The sequence below is a fragment of the Melitaea cinxia genome, chromosome 15 (genome assembly GCF_905220565.1).
Source record: "Melitaea cinxia chromosome 15, ilMelCinx1.1, whole genome shotgun sequence".
Lineage (NCBI taxonomy): Eukaryota > Metazoa > Arthropoda > Insecta > Lepidoptera > Nymphalidae > Melitaea > Melitaea cinxia.
The window spans coordinates 15,463,577-15,489,619 of record NC_059408.1 but is presented as its reverse complement, the minus strand read 5'-3'; positions in this window follow the sequence as shown (position 1 = coordinate 15,489,619).

Sequence of the window (26,043 nt, the reverse complement as noted above, 5' to 3'; positions counted from 1 at the left end):
AGGAACTGTAATTGTGAATCGGTTTTTGTTTCAATAAAAGCCTATCAGACACACATTGTTTTGTAATTAATTCTCCGTGTGATTAAACGCTGCAACTGTCTTATTTTATTTTTATTTATTTATTATATTTTTTTATAATATTTTTATTTTAGAATCTGCAGTATTTTTATATATTTTATTATTCATTTCTAGATGATAATAGCGTCATCTTGTCGCACAATGTCAGACTTCATCAACCCTTTAACATGTGACGTCATTTATGGATGGCTTATTAGTATTGTAATTTGTAATTAATGACTGTAATATATTGTTAACGACCCACTGTTAGGTATTTTCTTGTAGAAGGAGGAAGAATGTAGCTTATTTCCAGCACGGAAAGCTCTCAAATCGGTACTGATTGTTTTTATGGTTGGCATACGTATGTTAGATGTTTGAGTTAAGACGTTAGCGTATTCACGTTTTCATACAAAAAACTGACGTCTTCATCAAAAAACGATTGCCTATAATGTTATAAAATTACTATAATTAAAGGCGCCAAATAGTCTGCCAAACTCTGTTAAACTAATTACATTATTTCTTTAATGTATTTTATTTATTGTTGTGCAAATTAAAGCTATTAATTTACAAAAAAGTATTACAAAGGCATCGATTATTGTAAGCGAACACAACAGGATACAATGACTGGCGTTTTTTGAATGAAACGAAATTAAATCGATATGTAATTAATCGAGAACACGGTTAACTAAATCGATTAACAACAACGAAAGTTATTAGTGTTTAACTATAGATTAATCTTTGAAATGTTTTATATTTTAGCTATTATATATAATTGTAATAATTATAGTATATTTGTATTTGATACACAATGGAGCCTTAATAAAATTAAAACTCAATAGAATTTTAAAGTGCAATTTAATTTTGAGTCTTTACGTTACAAGGTGACAAGTTGCAAGAAGAAGAGTATGTAATCGACAGTAAATTTATAGAGTAAACCATAGTTTTTTTACATAAATAATAATTATAGCTATAACATTATAACAGATAGTACAATATATAAACAGTAATTCAAACTAATATCTAATATTGCCTTGCGCGGCAACAATATATAATTGTAAATGAATATAGTATAAAAAGTTTTGTTTTTGTAAATAGGCCAGCGGAGTTGATTGACGTAGTTCTGCAAAAAAAGTGTGTGTGTCAGCTTTGACGCATGACTGGAATTTACTCCTTCAGATCGACTTACCAAATAGCCATAAAAAAGGCTTACTATTCTAAGAAAAAGATTAATACCATATCAAATGGTAAATAAACGAATCAAATAACGCCATCTATCGACACCTAATAGGGTTCCGATAGATGGCGTTACAAGAACCGTAACGAGGTCATTCGTTCAGTAGATTTTACTCCTCATATTTTTTTCCATACCGGAGGCCTTATATGAAAATCGATTCATAAAGTGTAAACTTCAAAAATCAGAACCTTGATAGCTGTCTGCTGAATTGATGCATTGATGTCTAATGAAGCTGAAAATGAATAATGAAATTGTACTTACTCTTATTCTATATATGTATTATTTTTTAATGTATATTTAATTGTTCCAAGAATTTAAATTAAAATCCACGCATTTAAGTACGTATACACAGGCCCTTTTTCTCTATGTAGGCGAAGGATTATAGCTTAATCCACCACGCTGCTCCAGTGCGGGTTGGCGGATATATTCCCTACTATTTGTAACTATTGCTACCAGGTACGTGTGATAACAACCGGGGCCGACAGCTTGACGTGCTCTCCGAGGCACGGTGGGAAGATTCCAAGGACAGACATCCAAACTGGAAAGAAATATTTGTACATTTGTACACCACCAATATTCATTCTAAGAGGTAATCGACCCGCACTACATCGCTGTTTTAGGCGCCTACACGCACCACTACACCAGAGTGGTTGTTGTATGTAAGCAAGTATGTATATGTAGGGATTAATGAAAGATTCACTTCTCGAGATTGTGCTTGTGGGTGTGTTTGTGTTTGAGAATACGTGTGTGTGTAAGTATTTTAATAATGCGTGTTTAGTAAGTTACCAGTACTATAAGATTAGCGTGTTCAAATAAAAATAGACGGGTCAACATTATTATATAAAAAATGTCTTCATTTATCGAGCCTTGACTCAGATAAGTCGCACGGGACTTCTAGAATTTACCATCACTAGTCGACTCTAGGGAACTATAAAGGGGTTTCAGACATCAATCATTTTCTTAAGTAGTTGTATTATGTATCCTCGAGATACAAGTGACATCCCGTATAATGGATTTTGAAATATTTGAAAGGCACTTTATGATCGATAGCCTTTTTTGCATATCAAAATCACCCGATGTAATTTTGTGAAGGTTGAATATCGGAATCGATATTTCAATTAACTGTTTGTTTGTTGGCTATAATGATAGTGCTTTATATATAATTTATAAATTATCTATAACTTAATGTATAATATAAAAAAATGTATTGACGGTCTCTAAAACAAAATCAACTTTATTCAAATAGGCCTCTAAAGAATAGTCATTATCAAATTAAAAAAATTCTTTTAAAATTTCCTTCATTCCTTCATAAACTTCAAAATCACTTTTGAATCGTTATTCAACAAATTAAAATTATTTGTTTTAATTAGCTTATTATATATACTTAACAGTTTTTTATTTTTTTTAATATCATATCAAAAATCGACCGTTCCTTCATCTCCGACTGACCGTGTCGGTGCTCTAGCCAATTAAGGTATGGAACGATGTACCCGCTAGATCGAAATTTTTGATATGATGATTTTATATTCGGCCTAAGCGACCGTGGCGCCGTCTATAGTGAGTTCTTTACAGAAACCCGTAACTATTCAAAGTTTCATATTACAATGAAAATCTTTGACAAGAGACGACACCATGCTATTTTTAATTTCTACGATTTTATTTTTGTGTTACCCACACATTAGGAAATTCTAAACATTTTTTAATATCTTATCAAAAATCGAACGTTCCAGCGGGGATCGAACCTGCATCTCCGACTGACCGTGTCGGTGCTTATTATACTTAGTTAATGGTGAAGCTGCCACAGACTCGGAATGTAGATTCTGCAGAGAAATCGGCAAGATACACCGCTGTTACCCAATTACGCTCTAGCGTTCTCCAAAGTGTTTGAAAATGTTTATTTTCAGTTTTTGTTCCTTTTTACTATTATTATACTCTTTTATATAAAAAAAAACCCATGTCTCTATAGACTATATCACACACATACACACACTTAACAGCGTGGGATACTTCTCATAATCTGTCCTATGATAATATGTCCTATGTCCTTAAATGTAAATATAATAAATCAATGTTTGAGTAGCACTGGCATCTAAGACACGGGTTTTCCTAGTTTAGGTGTCAGGATTCCAATGAGACATATATTTCTATTTATTTATTTATTTATTTCAAAGATTTCTTATTCCTATTTCTTATTCAGTAGATATAGTAGCCAGATATCTTACTGATAAGGTCGACTGAAGATTAGAACGAAAACACTAAAAGCCATTAAATTAGATAGAAGACAAAATCCATATTATATACTTTTATACTTAAAAACAGATTAGTAAACTCAAGATTACCGTCAAATATGACATACTTGGGATGGCAATCGTTTTTAAAGACAGGAATTAAGTAAAATGGGCTTAGAAAGCGTTTGTCCGTGTAATGGCGTACCGAGAAATTATCTTCGAGATACGGCACGTACGCCGACTATTTGCTATTTTCCTTCATTAGATTTTGATATGATATGTTTGTATAGGCCCTGTATTATTATTAAAATTATTTGGTTGTCAAGTGAGATAACAGTGAACGCAAAAATAATATGAAAATTTGCGACGTTATTTGGCGACAAGAAACCTTTTAATAAATCGATGTTATAATTTTTTACCTATTATCATTTCAATTAGAAATGTAAAACACATCTTAAGAGGTTACATTTTGTATAACAGAAAAAATACTAATAAAGTTTAAATTTTTTACAAAGAAACACACATTTGTATGTTATCTTTTTATTCTATATATTATTCTTGTCATTTACGTCTAATACTTTGAATAAAAAAAAATCCATCACAGTTCCTGTTACCAAAGTAAAACTTCTTTACGCTTGACTTGGGGAGTAAAATGGTGAATGTGTGATGAGAGCATTACGAAAAGTGTGATTATGCAAGGCGAACGGGGCAAGACAGAGAGAGCAAAATTTTCTTTTTCTCTTGTTCTCATAGCCAGTTACGTTTCGTATATCTGAGACACAATGCAGGCCTATTGTTAAGAAAGTTTTACTTCAGTCGTGTGGTCTAAAGCACACTCGTTTTTTTATTTTATTTATTGAAATTTAATCCTTAATAAACGTTATAAGCCCCTAATACGAAAACATATTAGAAGTGAAATCGTATGAGTCAACTGACGTAACGCTCAGTGGCGCTGATTCTCTGTGACTCTGAGTGACGTTTACAGCGCTTTTAGCTGTAAATGTAAGATATAGTAGTATCTATACCAGTACCTCTACCATGAGTTTTTGTTACAAGCGCACATGACATAACTACAGTAGTAAACGTAGAAACGCAACAGGAATAGTTATCTATACCATACCTATTATGAGTATTTCTAAATTTCACTATAGAGTCTATCGAGCACTCGATAAGACTTATAGTTTTAAATCCGTTATATTGGTATTAGTTACTAATATCTTTATCTCTTTCTTCCGTATAGAAAAAAGAAAGAGTAAACATGATGACTTTCGAATGAAGTGAGGTCTAAACGAAGTTTAAAATAATCCGACAAAAATGCAAAGCAGCATATTACAGTGTATTCATGCGAGCTCAAGAACTTCTAAATTTTTTCAATTTATTCCGTCAGTTTAAATGTCTAACTTAAGTTGTTGTCAAACACTTGTGAAACAATCATATTGTTTAATTGTTATACAATAATTCTAAAACAACAAAATATAAAAAATGAGAACTAATGCTTCCCAGTTCGAACTTATGGTGGATTATATGAAAAAGTAAGTGTTTATTTAAGTGTTATGGTTATTTATCTCTTTCTTTATTTACGTAAATCGTGATCATAATTTTATAAATAAATTGTATAATTTCTATTATATTATTATATTATTTCGTAAATTGAATATAGAAAATAATATTATTATATCGTAAATTGTGTTTTAGGAACGGGGCTATGTTCTACCAAATATAATGCAATTAAATAGTATATAAACCTAATAATTATAAACTTCTCGCACGATTTTTTCAAGTGAGTGACGCAACTATAATAGTAACGTTAAACAGGGTGACATCTGTCAAATATGTTACTCATGGTAGCGAATTGTATGAAAATATCGGCGCTCTAGAATGACATTTACGAGTGTAGTTAACTTAACTGTCCTGAGAAAACTTATGGTACCAAATATAGTAATGATAGTATCCGATAGAGGCGCTGCTCAACTTGCCATACAAATTTTCTACTACACTCGCTAACGTGTATCGCCTCTGGAAACTCATGGTAGACGTACAGTATTTCCTGTCCATCGGTACAGTAATGGTACAATAAAGCGCTACACTATTTTAGTTCTTAAGAATCCATTTTTATATAAGGCCTCGTTACGTTTTTTTAACATCATCTATCGGATATCGGAGATGGCGTTACGACGTTTTCTAATAACGACTCATTTATTTACCATTTGATATGGTATTAATCTTTTTGTTAGACTAGTAAGCCTTTTTTTGCATATTTAGATGGTCGATCTGAAGGAAACTCCAGTTGTGCGTCGGAGCTAACAAAAATTTTTTTTTAATATATTGTCTTCTACAGAAGTCGGGGTATTTAGTATTAGATATGTGAACTAACATACAAATGTCGTTAATTGCTAAACTCGTTTGATCTCCTATTCCGTTTTAGCGTGCTCCGACATTCCTGTTGCAGACTCGTTCACCCCGTGGTACACTTAGCTCTTGGTAAGTGTTTAGAACAAGCGGAGAAATTTATAGTTCTACTAGCGACCCGCCCCGGCTTCGCACGGGTGCAACGCTGATACTAAATATACTACAGAATGTCTTTTATGTGTCGTCTATGTGTGAAGCTAGCTTATAGCATGGTTATTAACATAATAACAACATTCAAATATGCGTCGTTAGATTACACGTTGTTACAGAATGCGTTGAAGAAATAAAGGTTCACTGCTCGTTCCCCGTAGGTGATAGCCTGATAATTTGTAGCCTATATGTTGACCCGACTTCTTAATAATATTTGTGCCAAATTTGAAGTAAATCCATGCGGTAATTTTTGAGTTTATATCGGACATACATACAGACAAACAGACAAAAATTCTAAAAACTATATTTTTGGCTTCGGTATCGATTGTAGATCACACCCCAAGTATTCTTTTAAAAAACTATTCAATATACAGTTTTGACTTTAAAATGCTCTAAAAAAAGAATCTTCATGAATCAGTGATTGCTTCACTTATAATTATATTTTATTAATTAAAACTTTTATAACTTTAATTTGTGAAATGCGATTCAAAAGTATTTTAGCCTACTTGAATAAAATAATTTTGACTTGATTTGATTTTATAGGAGTTTTGATAAATAAAAAAGTTTTGGGTTGTCGGAAGAAATGGCTAAATAGCCATAAGTCCGCCCATTGTACTTCACAGTCTGTAAATATTTTTTAAATGTGTTTATTGTTTAAAATGTAGTTGTGGTGTACAATAAAGTATAAATAAATAAATAAAAAGAGACTCGGTTTTCAAATGGAAGTTTATTTATATGGGCTGATCATGTCAAGCGTCTAGCATGATCGTCAAGCAGACAATTTAACTGATAATTTAGTATGATGTAGATAAATATATATTTGTAATAAAGGCCTCTCAAACTCGCGTCAAACGTTCCAGCTAGATCCTCATCCAGCTTCCGTCGTGGATCTTACATAGATACAGGTCCTGGTGACTATAACGATAATACATAAATTTATTTAACACCTAGACTTAGAGCAAACGAACCGACGCCTTTGGAGCACAAAGCAGGATCACTGTAAACTGCATGAAAGGGCCCAATAAAACTTTTTAGATAGACTATAAACGTCATATGAAATGTAACAAAGCGGTCGAAAGCGCACGAGTGGACGTTTTAATAAAAAAAATAATTATAAAGCCAGCATTCCGCGCCACCGTATCACGCGGACGGAATCAAGTTATTTGGACAACTTTCGCGCGCGTAACTCGCAAAACAACGACCTTGACTTTGAACACATTACACCGTGTCCATATTTTTACAACGTGAAACAGTTTACGTTTATGTCTAGTACCGTATGATCTACTTAACAGATGTTGTAAATACACATGACTGGGCAAGTACCTCGGCCTTACAAAAGATCACAGCTTAATAATACTGTTCTCAAGCAGGCTTGTCTCCCTTAAGATATGCTTCCCTAGCGGAATGACTCCAGATTTTGAGATAGATATTTCCTGTTGCATCCCTCAGAAAAAAGTGTGATGATAAAACTAAAATAAAATAAAACACGTCAAATTTATTTCCGCGAGGAAAGATGTTTATCAAAATTGTTGATAAAATGTTCTTAATTTTTTTTGACATTATTTTTATTTAATCATTTTTATGAGGTAAAGGATAAGCGTAATCGCGTTTCGTGTAATCCGTTTAGTCCGAGTTTTTCATTGTTCTAAATTAATTTAATTGTTTGGTTCGTTACTTCGTTTGTAAAAAGCCTTTTTAGGATGAATTTAACAAACTAATCTTATCTGTAATCTTTTTTAACCGTCTTCAAAAAAGGAGGAGACTACTCAATTCGACCGTATATATATTTGTGTATGTTCGGGGATAACTTCGTCATTTATGAACCGATTTTGATAGTTCTTTTTTTGTTAGAAAGGAAACCTTCTTCTTCTTTCTTCGTTCTTTTTTTGTTAGGTGTGGTACCATGATAAAGAAACCAGGATCTGATGATCGAATCCCAGAGATATTGAGGGAAACTCTCGAAAATCGTAGTGACGACTAGTGCGTTTGTTAATTTTTTCATATACTTACGTTGTATTACTTGTAGATGTAATTGAATTCTTTGCGAGCAAACAAAATTATGTTGGTATAGTTTCGATTTGTACTGATTAGTGAGAAGCTCATTTTTATTCTTATAATCTTACAAATACATATTAAAAATGGTTTTGGTATAAATATTATTTATTACTACGCTCATATTATTTATTTGCAAAGCATTTTTCGCTGGTATTTTGCCTTGTTCTGTCAATTGAATGAATTTTGTAGCAACTGCAGTTGCTAAGTCATGTCCAGAAGCTTGTCAATTTGTCATGGTGCTACAGGACATTTTCATTTTTTTTTGTAAGCTAAACGCAACGTTGGCAAAAACTAATCGGTAAATTCGGGAAATGAAAGACATTGAAGTCGTGTAAGAATTCCGTAGGACTTTGGAAGCGATCAAGGCTGATTGTACTGAAAAACTTTTAATAACTTGTAAAATTTGTAAGAGAAGCTTTTTTTTTTGCTTTAATCGAGAAAAAAAACTATAATCGATTTACTTCAATTCAAGAAAAGCTGAACGCTTTAGTTCTTTTTTTAACCGACTTCGAAAAAAGGAGGAGGTTGCTCAGTTCGACCGTATATACCGTATATATATTATGTCTGTTCGGGGATAACTCCATTATTTATGAATCGATTTCGATAATTCTTTTTTTGTTGGAAAGTAGATATCCAAAGTGTGGTACTATGATAAGGAAACCAGTATCTGATGATAGAATCCCAGAGAAATCGAGGGAAACCGTCGAAAGTCGTAGTGACGACTAGTGCGTTTGTTAATTTTTTTTTGTCTACTTACGTTGTATTAGGTACTTGTCGATGTAATGGAAGTCAGTTTTCTTCGTTTGTTAGCAAACACAATTATTATTGAATATAAATTATACGACGATGTACTTTATGATTTTTCGGATTTAATTAAAATCTTGCATAAAACATTGAGATCATTTACCTGTCATAATTAACAAATGGAAATGGAAAATTTAAGAAAGATATTGTTTGTATTTTTCATCTATAATTGCTGTAAAAAATATTTTAGTTAACTCAATTGAACATTATTTTAGGTGAATTGTAGAATTTAAGATGTCGGTAGAGGCGGCAAAAATGTAAAAGCCTGTTGGAGACAAATTTGTAGACCCGCCACCTAGTTCTAGTTCTTCCACCTAGGTCTGTTTCTTTTTAACCGACTTCCAAAAAGGACGAGGTTCTCAATTCGATTGTTTTTTTTTTTTATTTTTTTATTTATGTATGTTACTTCAGAACTTTTGACCGTGTGGACCGATTTCGACAATTTGTCTTTTAATCGAAAGTTGGTGTGTGCCAATTGGTCCCACTTAAATTTATTTGAGATCTAACACCATTTTTTTGAGTTATATCTAATAATGCGTTTTTACTTGACTATTTTCTCGTCGACGTACGTTGTATTATACCGCATAACTTTTTACTGGGTGTATCGATTTTGATTATTTTTAATTTAATCGAAAGTTGATGTTTATTTTGTGGTGACATTTAAATTTCATCGAGATGTGATAACAACTTTTTGAGTAATCTTTGATAATTTGTATTTAAGAAAGACATTTATTTGAAATACATACACTGCGCACAGACATACAACTAACACAATGAGACCACAAATACAATAAAAAAAATCAAAATTAAGTAAAAATGTAACTAAAAATTTAAATAATTAATTTAAAAAAATGAAAAGTAAAATTTTATCAAATAAAAAATTAAAAAAAAGAGTAATAATAAAAAAAAAAAGCAACAAATACGGCCTCTATTTATAAGATTGAACATAAATGTGAAGAAAAGAGTTAAAAAAAATTAATTAAAATTACCGTAAATGTAACACAAAATTCATCTGCCAAAGTTATTTACAGCTGTACAGCAGTGTACCGTCACAAAATGATGGAGGAATGGATGACTCAGCACTTGTGGAAGTACCGGGACCATAGTAAGATCCCTAAATTTCACACGCTGATTTTCATTGGCCACCTCGGGTACCATGCAAACGACAGCGGCAGCAGCTAATAAATAGCATCTAATAATTCAGTAAGACTATACGTAGCAACCAGCAACACCAAATATCATCAAGTACACATATAATAAATATACATTTATACATAGATACATAAATAGATACATCATGTACACCCACATACACATTACATACTAAACGATTGCAGTCGTTCTTTTATTTTATTAAAAACTAGCTGACCCGGCCAACTTCGTATCGCCTAACAGTCGATTCTTTAATTTTATTATTATTATTTTTTTTTAGAATTTTTCTCTCCGTAAGAACCATCCTCGTACTTCAAGGAATATTTTAAAAAAAGAATTAGCGAAATCGGTCCAACCGTTCTCGAGTTTTGCGCTTAGCAACACATTCAGCGACTCATTTTTATATTTTTTATTAAAAATTAGTAGGTATTTTATTGACTATATTTTCGTCTACCTACGTTGTATTTACTTGTCGATGTAATCGAAGTCGGTTTTTTTTTTCGTTTGCGAGCAAATACAATTACTATATCTTTATTTAGGGACTTTTATACTTAAGCTATAAAAATGGTATAAATATATATGCACATCAGTCTAGTCCAGTCAGACAGTCCTATACCAAAGTTATGTATATAACATCACTCATCATCATCATCACTTCAGCCTATGGCAGGACATAGGCCTCCCCAAGTTCGCGCCAGACATCCCGGTCTCCCGCAATCCTCATCCAGCCCACACCGGCAATCTTACGTAGATCGTCGGTCCATCTATATAATACTAACAATTTAATCATTTTGAAATAAACTAAGTTATAATACTAAATTATTACTAGATCCTAAGTTACTAACAGTTACGTTGGCGCAAGGGTCATAGCACTGGTTTGTGGTTGTTGTGTTGGCGGTTGCGGGTTCGATCCCCGCACACGGCATACATTTGTATTGGCCAAACAGATGTTTGTCGTGGTCTGGGCGTTTGTGCTTGTGTATTGTGTGTGTTTCCGGACCCCCGACACAGGAGAAACTCCTACTGGGGGCCGTTGAGTGTGAAGCATTTATTTCTTTATTTATTTACTTATTTTAATACTACAGAATGCAAACTTTTGTATAGTTTGAGTCCTAGTTATATTAATGTAATATTGATTAAATAAGCAGTCGGGTCAAAATAGAGATTTTTGATTACAAAAATTTTTACGGTGCTGAATTTTGGTAGAGGCTTTGGGTAAGCAACTAGAAAAAACGTGACAAAAATTGCTATAGATTCCATGTGCGTTAAAAAGGCTGTTCAAGGTCCAGAGTCGATAATTTCCGTTTATTATTTTCTAAAACGGTAATTTTTTTAAATAAAAAGAATAGAGCGGTAAATTTTCGGCGGGTCTCAGGCGGTAAACACCCACGCCACGCCATTGGTAAAATGTTTAAAGATTTGAAAGTAGAAATTGTACTGATGCCTTTTTTATTATAGACTTATCGGATATACAATAAGTGTAATGATGAGGCTAAAGCGACTGGAGGGAAAGAAAGATAGAGACAGAGAAAAAGAGTAAGAGAGAGAGATATTATTGTTTTTCTTAATTAAATGGAGACAATCAATGACAATAGATATTTATGGTTTTCATGGAATATTTTTTTAATGTTTTCGTGTTTATATATTTTTTTATTTAAGTAAATAATGAATATTGTTTTGACAATAAACAGTTCATAAATAAACAGGTAAATTCATTCAACATTGTCAAGATTACCTAATATAACCCAAACATAAAACTTTCCTTTTTGATGTCGTTTATTATAAAACCCAAGATAAATCCAACAAAATTCATTTAAGGTATTTGTAAAACATATATTTCTTCAATATTTCTAAAATAATCGAAACTTATGACACAAACATATAAATTATGTATTAAAGACGAGGCAGTGGTACGCTGGTGTCCTTATTTATATATGTACATACATTTACATCCTCATATACCCTTGAAGTACAGAAGATAGTGTTATTGTTATAAATTATGTCCTTTACCCAGTAATGAAAGTGTCGTATTAAGATTCTCACTCGTTTCCCTCAAGTGTATGCCATTTTCGGAAGAGAGGATACTTGTCCACATTCCAAATAAATTATGGAAAACATTTGTGTATTACTTTTGTGTAAATTTTTAGTGTCTTATTATGGTAATGGTGTTTGTACAGTTATTCCTGTTATTTATTTACTTTTTGCGTACCATAAAGTATTATATTCAACTAGAGTTAACTGTGTTATTGATAAATAAATAATTATTATGTTAAAAATGAATAGAAGTAAAACCGTTAAAGTTTCAGCAGTAGCAACAGGTGGGCTAATCAAGATCTAAGGGAAGAGTGCTAAATTTTTTTTAAACTGATCTGGAGGAAGGTTACCTGTTTATTTAATTTTCATCACTTCATCACTTCAGTCTATCACAGTCCACTGCTGGACATAGGCATCCACCACTTCGCGCCAAAATTGGCGTGAACTCATGTGTTTTGCCCATAGTCACCACGCTGGGCAGGCGGGTTGGTGACCGCAGGGCTGACTTTGTCGCACCGAAGACGCTGCTGCCCGTCTTCGGCCTGTGTATTTCAAAGCCAGCAGTTAGATGGTTATTCCGCCATCGGTCGGCTTTTTAAGTTTCAATGTGGTAATGGTACTGTGATATCTCTTAGTCGCCTCTTACGACACCCACGGGAAGAGAGGGGTGGCTATATTCTTTACTATCGTAACCACTTAGCAAATATTATTAGAACGAAGTTCCTTACGGCAGGCTTGACATTTGGCCGGGCGACCGAACTGAAAAAAAATGTGATACTAAAACCGTAAGAAAAATATATAACGGAAGTAACGTAATATCAGTCACACGACTGTATAATATGACGTTTGTAAAACTAAAATATTGCTAGTAAACTTTTTTTAAATTGTTTTCGTAATTTTATACTGTCGACAAAAATAAATAAAGACATGTTTTTTTATTCCACTTAATAGTTTTGAATTATTACTATTATTTTGTTTGATTTATTTTATTTTACGGTATTTGTTATTTTCTAAAATACTAAAATTCCTAAATACTTTTATGTACTTAATTAAAAACCAATCAATAAACAAAAAAAAAAAAAAAAAAACAAGGACTAGAAAATATAATGTAAAATTCAACATTTTATTTTTATTTTTAACAGACTTCAAAAAACGAAGGAGGTTTTCAATTCCACTTTATTTTTTATGTATTCTTGTTTATCTACTCTCTTCGTTAGTTTGGTACGAGTACTTATGTTACTTGTCTACTTATCTTGGTTTATACCTTTTTACTTTTACTGGTTGTACTGATTTCGATGTTTCTTTTTTTTAATCGAAAGGTGCTTGTCATGTGGTCCGATTTAAATTTGATTGAGATTTAATAAGTACTTTTTCATTTATCTCTAGTGATGGGTGTTTACTTGACTATTTTTTGTCAACCTTCTTTGTATTAATTGTCGATATAACTGAATTTGTTTTTTTTTCATTATCGCAAAAAAACTCTTAAATAGCTGATCCGGCAGATGTGGCAATCTCTTGCGAACAGAAAATGCGCAAAGCTAAAATAATGGAAAGTTTTGTGAAATTGTCCAATATTATGCCCATCACTTATCATCATCACTTCAGCCTGTTTCAGTCTACTGCTGGACATAGGCTTCCACAAGTAAGCGCCAAAATGGCGTGAACTCATATGTTTTGCCCATAGTCACCACGCTGGGCATATTATGCCCAATTTCCCTAATTTTTTTATTCCACGAAAACCCTTTGCAAACTATAAGTAAACTTAAAACAAAAATCAGTCGTAGTGACTTAATTTCTTTCTATCTAATGACTTTCCTAATTTTTTTTTTTTTACGGAGGTTAGTCAGAATCAATATTTTTATAGAATTTCATAAGCGTAATTTTTTTTTTGTTAAGGTATCAAGAACTATAGCCAAAAAAAATTACAAGTTGCTACCTGTTAATATACCAAAGCCTCTTCAAATGTCGTTTAATAAGGAAAAATAAATAGAATAAGTATAGTAACTTGATTAACACTTCAAATAAACCGCATTATCATCTAAACGTGACACGAAAGTGCTAGCGGGTGTAGTTTTTTATTAACGCTTTGGTGAAAGTGAAGCAATTGTAGATACTTCTGGCTTTGACCTCGAATAGAGGAAAATAAAAAAGGTACGCGGATATGGATTGGGGAATTTCCAGTAGTTTTTTGGAGTTCAGTTCAATGTACCTTTCTTAAATGAAAGTAAAGTTCAAATGCAACAAAAACTATAATGAGTACATTGGTAAACTGAGTCAAGATGTCTAGTGGAAAATATAACATCTAATACATAGTTGTAGATGTCCGTGGTCATATTTTTGAAATCAATATAAAACTCACATCTCTCAGTTTAATATTGATTTTCAATTCAATTCGACCGTATATATATATTTTTTAATGTATGTTCGGGGATAACTCCGTCGTCTATGAACCGATTTTGATAATTCTTTTTTTGTTAGAAAGAAGATATCCCTACTTTGGTACCATGATAAGGAAACCAGGATCTGATGATGAGATCCTAGAGAAATCGAGGGAAACTCTCTAAAATCCGCATAACTTTTTTCTGGGTGTACCGATTTTAATAAATTTTAGTTTAACTGAAAGCCGATGTTTATCATGTGGTAACATTTAAATTTGATTGAGATCTGATTACAACTTTTGGAGTAATCTTTGATAATGCGTATTTAGTTGACTATTTTTTCGTCTACCTATGTTGTATAGTAATACAATGTATATGTCGATATAATTGAAGTCGGTTTTTCTTCGTTTGGCTGCAAACACAATTATAAAATATGTGCCCATTCCAAAATAAAAGAAACTCTAACTAAAACAAATTTAACACTCGAAAACAGCTATTCATTGGACCGTCTCAATTTTAAGAGCTTAATGATACGAAAAAATTAAAATGCTTCATATGATTAGAGTACCGACATCGATTCTGATTAGATAGAAAAATTAAAGAGTCGAGTAAAAAGTCGATTTCTACGCAGTGCTTTACATTTTTTATTTTTTTTAATACCAATACTACAACACAATGGATTAAGATTTGTTAGGGTGAACGAAAGTTAAAAAAAAAATGTATTTAACTGGAACGGTCGATTGATATGATATATGTAAAAAAAATGTTTAGAATTTCCTTATGTGTGGGTAACACAAAAATAAAATCATACAAATTAAATATATTTAATTTAAAAAAAGAAAAAAACATTTTACATATAATTAATAATAATGTGTTGATATGGAATATAATTATGATCATGCGAGTTCGTAATTTAAATTAATTTTAACATGAAAACTAAACTATAAAGAAACATTAACGCTATTTTATTTTTTTCTTCAATTGGACTTATTTTATGAAGTGAAAAAGCAGGGACAGTTTGTTAGTTTGATATGCATTAAAATATTATATATCGTAAATGTATTCTACAGTTAATATTTATCAAAACATGTGATGTGATGATATTTTAATAAAAATCAGTCACCAATTAAGTAGGTGAAAGCTGATATCAAAAATTTCATGTCATACAAAATAGTTACTTGTCACGCCATTAAAAACGTGTTATTATAATATTATATTATATGTATATAAATATATATTAGTATATGTATATAATTATTATTATATATAGTATAAAACATAGTCACTTCCGCTGTCTGTCTGTCCCTATGTATGCTTAGATCTTTAAAACTAGGCAACTGATTTTGATGCGGCTTTCTTTAATAGATAGAGTGATTTAAGAGGAAGGTTTATATGTATAAAACATGGATAAAGTAGAGAAACACTGATAATTTTCAAGGTCTCTAATGTGATGTCGTGAATAAACACATTTTTTTGCGCTTACATTGCAAACACAGGCTGAACCCTAAGAGATAGATAAAAAAATAATGTACTACAGTATTGTACTCCTTATAAATTTCTACAAAAAAATCCGCAATGGTATATGTCTATCTCTTGGGATAACCCATGATTACCATTTTTTATCCTTTACTTTTTACGAGAAATAATGGCTTATTAACGAAGCGATTTTAAGCAATACAACAATAATCCTTATCCAATTAAGTACCTTTAAATACATTGTGCATTTAATATAGATCAATATGTGATTAAATGAATATTTTCGAAGATATTACAGATTTAAAATTCAGGGACATACTCGTATACCTAGTGGTTGCAGTGGTACCGGCCGGGGGACCGGCGCGGCGGCGCGTGCCTAAATAAATAATAATGAAAATAATAGCGCGTTGAAGGTCGCACTTCGCGTGCTACGCCGGCTTTGTCCTAAGCCGAGGTGCGATCCCGCTAGGAGACACCCTTAGGACGAACGGACATCCAGAGCCCTCCTAAAGGGCTCCACCTTTTCCTTCACGGCTGGGTCTCAGTGCCCGGCCACCCCACCTGGTGACGCTGTCAAGGGCTAGGGCCAAAAGCACTAGCTCACACTCCGAAAATAAAGCGCGCTTCGCCCTATAGAGCTTTATGATTAGCAGCGATCGCTCGCCTTTATCGGAGCTCTCCAGCGAGGAAAATAACATGAAAACGTGCGTTTCAGCGCGACATTACACCCGTACTTATACGTACGTACGTTACGATAAATTAAAAAATAAAATCGAAATTGTATGATAGTATTTAAATACTAAAATTAATTCTTTTTAACGCATAAAGAGGGGTGTTATAAGTTTGACGTGGCTGTCTGTCTGTCTGTGGCTACGTAGCTCGCGAACGGAAGTGATTTCAATTTAGTTTTTTTTTGTATGAAAGGTGAGTTACGGGCGAGTGTTTTAAGATATACTTGATGAAAATCGGTTGAGTTGTTTAAAAGTTGTGGGTGGTGAAAGTGGGGAAGAATAACCGAATATCTACAAATATAATCTAGCGGGGTCTCAAATGAAAGCGCATAACGTGGACATTACAAAATAATGTGTTCAATGAAAATCAGTTGAGCCATGAAAAAACTCTGGGGGTAAAAGTGGGGAAAATACCCAATATCTGCAAATATAGGGGGGGGGGGGGGAGAAAATGAGGATGGAAATCCAAATGTCAGGAAATTTACCCAAGTACCAAATGAAATAGCAACATATGCACTTAACGAAATTAATAATTAAAATAAATGTAACTTATTTAAAAACAAATCGGTTGAGCCGTTTGAAGTTAATGGGGCTAAAAGTGGGGATGGAAAACAGAATGCCTGTGAATGTATCCTAAAGTTGTATCAAATGAAAGAGCACTGAAAAAGACTATTAATGACTTAATCGAGAGTGTTCTTAGTTTCGTTTGATGCGAAAATTGGTGAAAAGCGAAAGTGGAGCGGTCCCCCAATGCGATGTATTTTTTTTTTAGAATTATTAATACTCGTACATACTTAGGTACTTGATTGAGTTTCTTTAATTATTTTTTACTTTTTAAAGGCAATTCAGGTTATTCTGTCGGTTTTTTTTTAATTTAATTTTTATTTTAAGACTTTTCAGGTCGACATTTTTTTCAGAATTGTATGTTCGTACTTTAGGTATTAAGGTTAATTTTTAAACCGCACTTATAGTAAGTACATTAGATTGGATAGGATTAGATTAAAACCATAATTCATTATCAATTTTATTTCTTGTGTTTAGATCTAGGTTACAATTAAGAGTTAAGGCAATTTAGTATTAGAGCGACCATTTTTAATTATCGAAAATCCTACGACGTTAGGTATTTGATATAAAAAAAGAACTTAATAGAATAGGTACATATATTTTGTTGTTGATAATTGTTGATAATCTTTTGTCTCACTCGAACGAATAGTAAGTAAAATATTTTTTGCTGTAGCACAAACTAATATTATGGCAATTTGTACATAATCATACGTATAGTTTTAAGGTGTGAGTTCAAACAACACAAACATTAATAAATCGCAGGGTCAAACTTCGCAGGCTTGAGCTTTGAGTGTTTTTCACATAGAAGAAGAAGAAATATACTTTATTGTGCATATTACAAGCTAACATACATAGGTACCTTTAAAAATAAAACTTACAAAATAATATTATGCACAACGCCGGTCTTATTGGTAGGTAAGCGATTTCTTCCAGACAACCACATAGCCAATTATTAGTCGCTCTTTCAAGAATAATCCCTAAAGAAAACATTTGTATTATCCAATGCCAAAAAAGCTGTGAACGTTCTATATAAAGATATTCTGTAATATAATTAGTATCAGCATTACCCGTGCGAAACCGGGGAGGGTCGCTAGTTATTATAATAAATAAGGTAAGACTAAGGTAGACTATTAATACCCTTGTTTTAAGTAACAGCCGATGTATATAGATTATACTTAGACTCGGGGCGGGAATTGAATTCACTGTCATTGGAGCAGAAAGCAGGGTCAGTCTAAGCTGTGCAGAGTGATATAATAATACAATAAAATCCAATGATTGTATATTTATTTATTAGAAAACGCTGATCTGATATTTAACTATATATTTATGGTCTCATATTTAAAGAAAATCCATAAACTATTTTATAACAAAAATCTTTGGCTATATAATAACACGCTGTATCTTATATTACGTTAGGCACACCTCAAATAGCGCGATATCTAGTATATAAAGAAATTAATATTTTAATAAATTAATATAATAATAATAATAATAATAATAATAATAATAATAATAATAATAATAATTTATTTCAGACAAAGTCCATACAATCAAACAGCATTATACAAACATAATTAATGAAGAAACATAAGAAAACAAAAATAAACATAGGAAAATAATAACATAGGATATTTATATCAAATTACACACACATATATAATATTCATAACCGATTAAATTAAATTCAAGTCAATAATTTAGAAATGCCAATAATAAGTCAACCTCTTAAATTAAATAACTAATTAACACAACAAATATATATATATATATATATTTTTTAATACATACAGAAATTATTTGAAACATGCAATGCAATGTCAAATATATAAAAGAACAAGAAGTCATTTTTTTCCTATTACTACGCACATCAACCTATGTTGAATCGGACAATCCGTGCGTGAAGCAATCATCCTGAGGATGCCATTGCTGCTGTCTCTCAGCCGTCTTAATAATGACCCAACCTTTTTTCGAATTAGTGCCTCATATCCATCCGTATGAGCTTCGGCAAACATAAGCGACGCGGAGCAATGTGGAGGCAGCCGCAGTAGCATCCTAAAGATGTTGTTATATTGAACACGCAGGACCCTGGTGGCCCGACGGGTATAACTCACCCATAGACTGCTCGCGTACAAAGATTGGCAATATGCCTTAAACAAAGTTATTTTTACTGGAACGGAGCATCGAGCGAATCTACGGGCTATCATATTCCCTCGGACCGCCAGATTCCTACGCTCACGTTCCAGATCCTCGTCGTCGGTCAAACTGTCCGTCACAATGTGCCCTAGATACCTAAAACTGTTTACCCGCTGCAGCTCTACATCGCATAGTGTAATTGGAGGAACACACACTGGCACGTATACACTAGATTTACCCTTGAAAACGAGTATTTTGCTTTTTTTAGCGTTATATGCAGGTCCATGCTCCAGCGCATATGATGCACAAATATTCAATAACCTGCGAATGGCACCCACCGTTGGTCCCAGCAGCACCATATCGTCCGCGTAACTAATATTATTGACACATACGTTGTCGATATAGCAACCGGTGTGAGTGCTGCTGAGCTCACCGATAAGTTCATTTATATACAGGTTGAATAACAAAGGAGAGGTCAGTCCGCCCTGCCTGACGCCGCACTCCATACCGTATGGCTCGGATAGAGCTCCATCCCATCTCACCTGGTTCCGCTGGCAGCGATACCATTCCTGAAACAACGATACTACTTCTACCGGTACACCCGCATTGCCCAGCTTGCCCCAAAGCTTATCATATAGGACAGTGTCAAATGCTTTTGACAAGTCCAGAAAACACGCGTATATCGGCGTTTTCCTATCCGTATAGTACTGTACAGCCTGCTTAAGACACAATATAGCACTTTCAGTAGAAAGCCCACTTCGAAAACCAAACTGAGCTTCATGCAGCTTTATGTGTTTCATGAGAATGTCATTAAGCAGGCCATCCAGCACCTTGGCCATAATGTTCGCAAGTGAGATGGGACGGTAGTTATTTCTATCCGAGACATCCCCAGTTCTGTTCTTAATAATAGGAACTACTATAGTTTTAGTAAGTTCCTCTGGTAAGTAGCCGTGACAAAGACAAAGGTTATAGAACTGAGATAGAACGTGTGGCAGGCAGACCCCAGCGTGCCTAAGATGCTCGATGCTGAGACCATCGTATCCAGGGGATTTACCTCCACTCATATCACTGATAACGCGACTAACCTCGTTCGCTGTAAACCTAACCTTAACCTGATTGCCAATGCTCCCAGCACCACACGATCGAGACACACCTGTATTATGCTGCGGTAACACCCTAAAATGTTCACTAAACATATTAGCAATCATATGTTTGTCACTAATACCATCAACGCACACAGGAAGGCCAGGCTTTTGGCTCATATTTCCCGTCGCTTTCCAGAACTGTTTGAAATTGTTAGCAGAGTGGAGGGAAGCAAGTGCATCCATTTTAATTTGTACCTGTCTATCTTGGCACCACTTCAGCTTCCGCTTAAACAATTTCCTACTTTCCTTCATATCAACATATGTTTGACCCGTATTCGGTTTTCCCGCTTCCACCCAGGTCAAAAACCTCAACCTGGCCTCCCTGTGGTAATATGCAACATATTTGTTCCAACCCGCAACATAACCACCCCTCCTTCGTACCCTGACCACTTTACACGTGGCTGTTGCTGCAGCGGATAATATAGTAACCAGCCTTAGGTAGATATTTCTTATTAATAATTTGTGCTCAGCATTAGCACAAGTTCCATCGTAACAATGACTCATATCGCCCGGGATATCAATTTCTCGTAGTTGCTCATGACACATTTCACTATATCTACAGACTTGTTCGTCAGTACGTTCCCCCCATACAACCCCACTGAATACCCCTGTAGAGACCGTCGTGTGCCTATACGGCACCAGGTCCAAGTCACAATCTATTATAAGTGGAAAATGATCAGACCATTGCACGTCATACTCGACATGTACATTAACTATTGTGGACAACGCTGCATTCGTGACAACGCAATGATCCAACCACCTCACACAACCATGGGCCTCACTAATGAAAGTATAAGTGTCATCAGCTTTTATAAGATTAAGGTCCACACAGGTCCACGTCTGATCATCACAAAATTCCAATAAATGTCTACAAAACAGTTCATTAGGATGTGCATTGAAGTCACCCAACATATAAACTACCGAACAGTCACTGTTTTCTTCAATAATCGCACTGATTGAACTTAAACACTGAGTGAAAGTATGCAGGTTATCGGGACAATCAGTAGGCATATAAACGCTAAATAACATAAAAGACATACCACTAGCTTGTATTTTCACTGCAGATAAGCGAGCATCACCACAATCTATAACCGACACTGATCGAAAAGCACTCTTTCTCCATAAGATAGCAACGCCACCGTAAGGCCTGCCCGTAAGGAGGCCTGCTGAGGCCATATATATAATATGTCAATAAATAAATATTATAATTTTATTTCTCTGGTTTTAATGATTTGCATAACAAGATATCCAAATTAGTAACACGGTTATTTTGAATATAAATTGTTTGTATTAATTTTTACGTAATAATAATGCAAATCACTCGGATACATTGACGAGGTTTAGGTCCCGTTTTACCTCGTGCTAATAGCCTGTCTAAAATCTCTGATAGCCGATCAGCGACTTATGTCCGAGAAAAACTAATTTTTATTTAGAAGCATATAAATAGGCTAAGAATATAAATAGGTTTCGAATAGATTATGATGGTGGAAACAAAAAAATATATATAGAAACTTTTATCAGTTGGAGTTTGTTATACATGTTAAACTAACGGTGCCGTGTGGTGCGGTGTTAAAATAGCCAATAGCCATACTTGATAAATGGGTTTTCAACAAAAAAAAAACCGATTCAAACAAGCTCCTGAGATTAGTGCGCTTAAACAAACAAACAGACAAACTTTGCAGCTTCATAATATTAGTATAAATGACTATCTGACTCAGCTATAGGCGTATCAAAATAAGCTGTGGCTTAAATACAGACACATATTTAATTACTTTCGCGTTTGTCCAAAAAATCAAGTTTTATGATACGGACATAACAAAAAATGTAACAAGTTACAAAAAAACTTTAGGCTAATTTTCCATAATTTTATTAATGACTGTGCAGATGTACCCAATTCTGTAAAAAATAGGCCAACACATCGTATTCATGCAAAACACGTCTTAGTTAACAAAAGGATAATCTTAGTTACTCGAAAAAAACAAGGCGTGTGCGTCAGCTCCGACGCATGACAGGAGTTTTACTCCTTCAGATCGACTGTCTAAATAGGCACAAAAAAGCCTTACTAGTCCAAGAAAAAGATTAATATCATATCAAATGGTAAATAAACGAATCAAATAACGCCATCTATTGGATGTGGCGTTATTTGAAAACGTCTGATCGGAACCCTATTGAGTTCCGATAGATGGCGTTACGAGGCCATTCGTTCAATAGATTTTATTCCTCATATTTTTTCCATTTTCATTCCAATTTCATATAAGGCTTATATGAAAACCGATTTTTAAAAAATTAATTTTAAAATTAATTCGAAAAATTATATAATTATATTTTTAAAGTAGCAACCCTGACCACATCACAGTAATTAAACCGGATAAAGTATTAAAAATTAAAATTAAATACGTCACAGTATTGTACTTAATTATGTTTTCTGTATTTGGTATTCAATTGAGAATCATATAAGGAAAACTGCTGTGGTGAGTAAGGTAACTGGAGCTCGTGGGGATGGGCTACTGGATATATGCTACACACATTTATCTGGTGCGACAAAGTCAGCCGGTCATTAACCCACCTGCCAGCGTGATGACTATGGGCAAAGTACATGAATTTTCGCCATTTTAGGCGGGAACTTGTGGAGGCCTATGTACAACAGTGGACTGCGATAGGCTGGAGTGATGATGATGATGATTTCCCTGGTTTGGACGTTTGTTCTTGTACATTGTGTGTGTTTTCGGACCGCCGATACAGACGTAAATGAAAGTTATTTTTTTTTTTTTATTTGTTCAAAATACAAAAAATACATAGTTAAAACTTATACATAAGCCTGCCAATTGCGTAATTGAGTATATTGAGTAAGGCGTTTATTGTTATAATTGTCAACTGACATCAAAGCTAAGCTAAGCGTTAGCGTTCGCTACATAATATGTAGCGAATGCAAATATTTAATCTCTTGGGAGGTAAAACCTACGCTCGAGGATATTTTTGAAGTAAAACTTCTTTACGCAGGCTTGACTTGAGGAGTAAGCTGGTGAATGCGTGACGAGAGCGTTACAAAAAGTGTGATCGGGCGAGGGCGAATGGAAGTTGAGAAGGAGATATAAGTTAGTGAAGACAGAAACAGAGAGAGTTACGTTTCGTATATTACTGTATTTATTTTATAATCGCTTATTCATTAGTATATGTGTAACTAGCATTTGATGTGACCCAGTTGTTTTGAAGTTTTTTATCAATCAAACATATCAATCAAAAGCATACCTCGTAACGGTGTTGTTAATCGTATGATTTAACGAGTGTTTACAGCTAGGACTAATGTAGTAATTATAATAATTACATATTGCGGTTCGTCCTTTAACGGTTATCTACCTACATATTATAATTAGCATTTAATAATTCATATCTTTTTTTGATTATTTTTTATATAATTATATGATAATACAACCGAATAGTATACCTGCGTATTCATGTTGATTAATAGCTTTTAGGATTGCCAGAAGAGTGCAAATGATTTCGTCAATATCATTTAGTCATTCTAAATGATATTGATATTTAGTCATTCTAAATGATATAGATACTAAAAAAACTATTGGTAAGGACGAGATAACAATGTTAATAAAATGTTGATTCTTGATTTAAAATAACACAAATACAAAATACAACAAACTATTTTTTTATACCTACTCATTTTTTTAAAATAATATGCAAGCACTGGAAGTGAGAAATTGTTTAAACTAAATTGTATTTGACATCTATTTCCTTACCTCGTAGTGTGATTTTACATAGGTAAGTATTTACAACAACAAAAAAAAACTTAAATTTACATCCTAATTGTATGTCCGGGTTCGATTCCCGCTCGGAGAAGATATTTGTGTTCATACGAATATTTATTTCCAGTCTGGTTGTTAGTTCTTGTAGATCTCCCACCGTGCCTCGGAGAGCAAGTTGTCGGTCCCTGTCCTTGGTTACTCATAGTAAGGAATTATATCGGTCAACCCGCATTGAAGCCGCGTGGTGGATTAAGCTCTGATCCTTGTCCTACATGGGGAAAGAGGCCTATGCCCAGCACTGGGATATTACATCCTTATTATATTAAATAAATCATCACTTCATCATCATCATCGTCACTTCAGCCTATCTCAGTCTACTGCTGGACATAGGCCTCCACAAGTTCTATAAATATACTCTTTATATTCAACGTCCTCACATATCTGTATGACTCCATCTGTCGCAAGAAATCAAACCGTAATCAAGCGTAATAATTCTAAGTTCTAATTCTATTCTAAGCGTATATGTAGTTCTATTCTAACGCCAATAAATACACTAAGCGTGGACTAAAAAATAAAAATAAAAAATAAAAGTGTCTTAACAAAATAGTACGATAACTCCACTCCCCTGGACTTAGCTCGCAAACTAGAAAATATGAATGTATTTATCCAAGATTCAAGTAACCCATTTAGAATGTCGCATCTTCAAGCTCAGAATATCTCGCTCGAAGGAACGTTGTCGCCCATATGTTATACTACACGTTCCCTCCCAGCAGATAAGCCAGAACCTCTTTATTTTCCCAACGCTATTTGAATATTTTTAGATATTTTCAAAGCGTATTTTGTAAAAGGAGCTTGTTTTAAGTGAACGTGAACATTTACCTCATATCTTTATATACTAGTGGTCACCCTGAGGTCGAAATTCGATCATAATTAAAAATTTAAATTAAAGAATACCAAAAAAAAAAAAAAATGAAAATAAAGAACCTTTTTTTTTTAATTTTCAATTCAATCCAGAATTTCACAATCAACAAAAGAGTATAATATTCGTGTGTGTAAAATACATGGTAGTATGTTTAAAGTTTTTTTAATTGATTTAATATATTTGTATGCATAATTTAAAAAGGGGTACAAAGTTTTTGCTTCACGTATTAATATATATATATAAACCAATTGCTGTTTTTCATTTGTCTCGATAATACTTGAGAATGACTGGATCCATTTGGCTAACTTTGATCATAAAATATTTGGGGAAGTTCACGAAACATTTGAACGGTTAGAAACATAAATAATAATTAACGGAAAATACTAAAAATGACTATTTAATTTTGCAATTCAAAATGATCCTAGCGGTGAAATTTGGTGTCTTTTGTTATAAAATTGTCACTTGGTTGTCAAATATTATAGTGCGTTCAGAAGGCTGTATGGATTATAGTCCTTTGCCTTTCCTTATGGGGGATAAATTTTAAAACAACAGGTGCGTTCAGAAAGTGTTTTGACCATATTTTTCACAAACATATGTAGGTGATACGAAGTACAGCTCATCTAGTGGAAAATAATATATGGGACAGTAATTTTTGGAGTTGTAGTTGTGGATTCAATATCCTCTCGTGAGAAAGATTGGTATCGGCCATATAAATGTTTGTTATTCATTATCGGATCTAGAATTATCAAACTGAGTTTCTTAGACTGGGCAGGAATTTCAGAAGGTACTAAAGTAAATAGTAAATAAAATGAA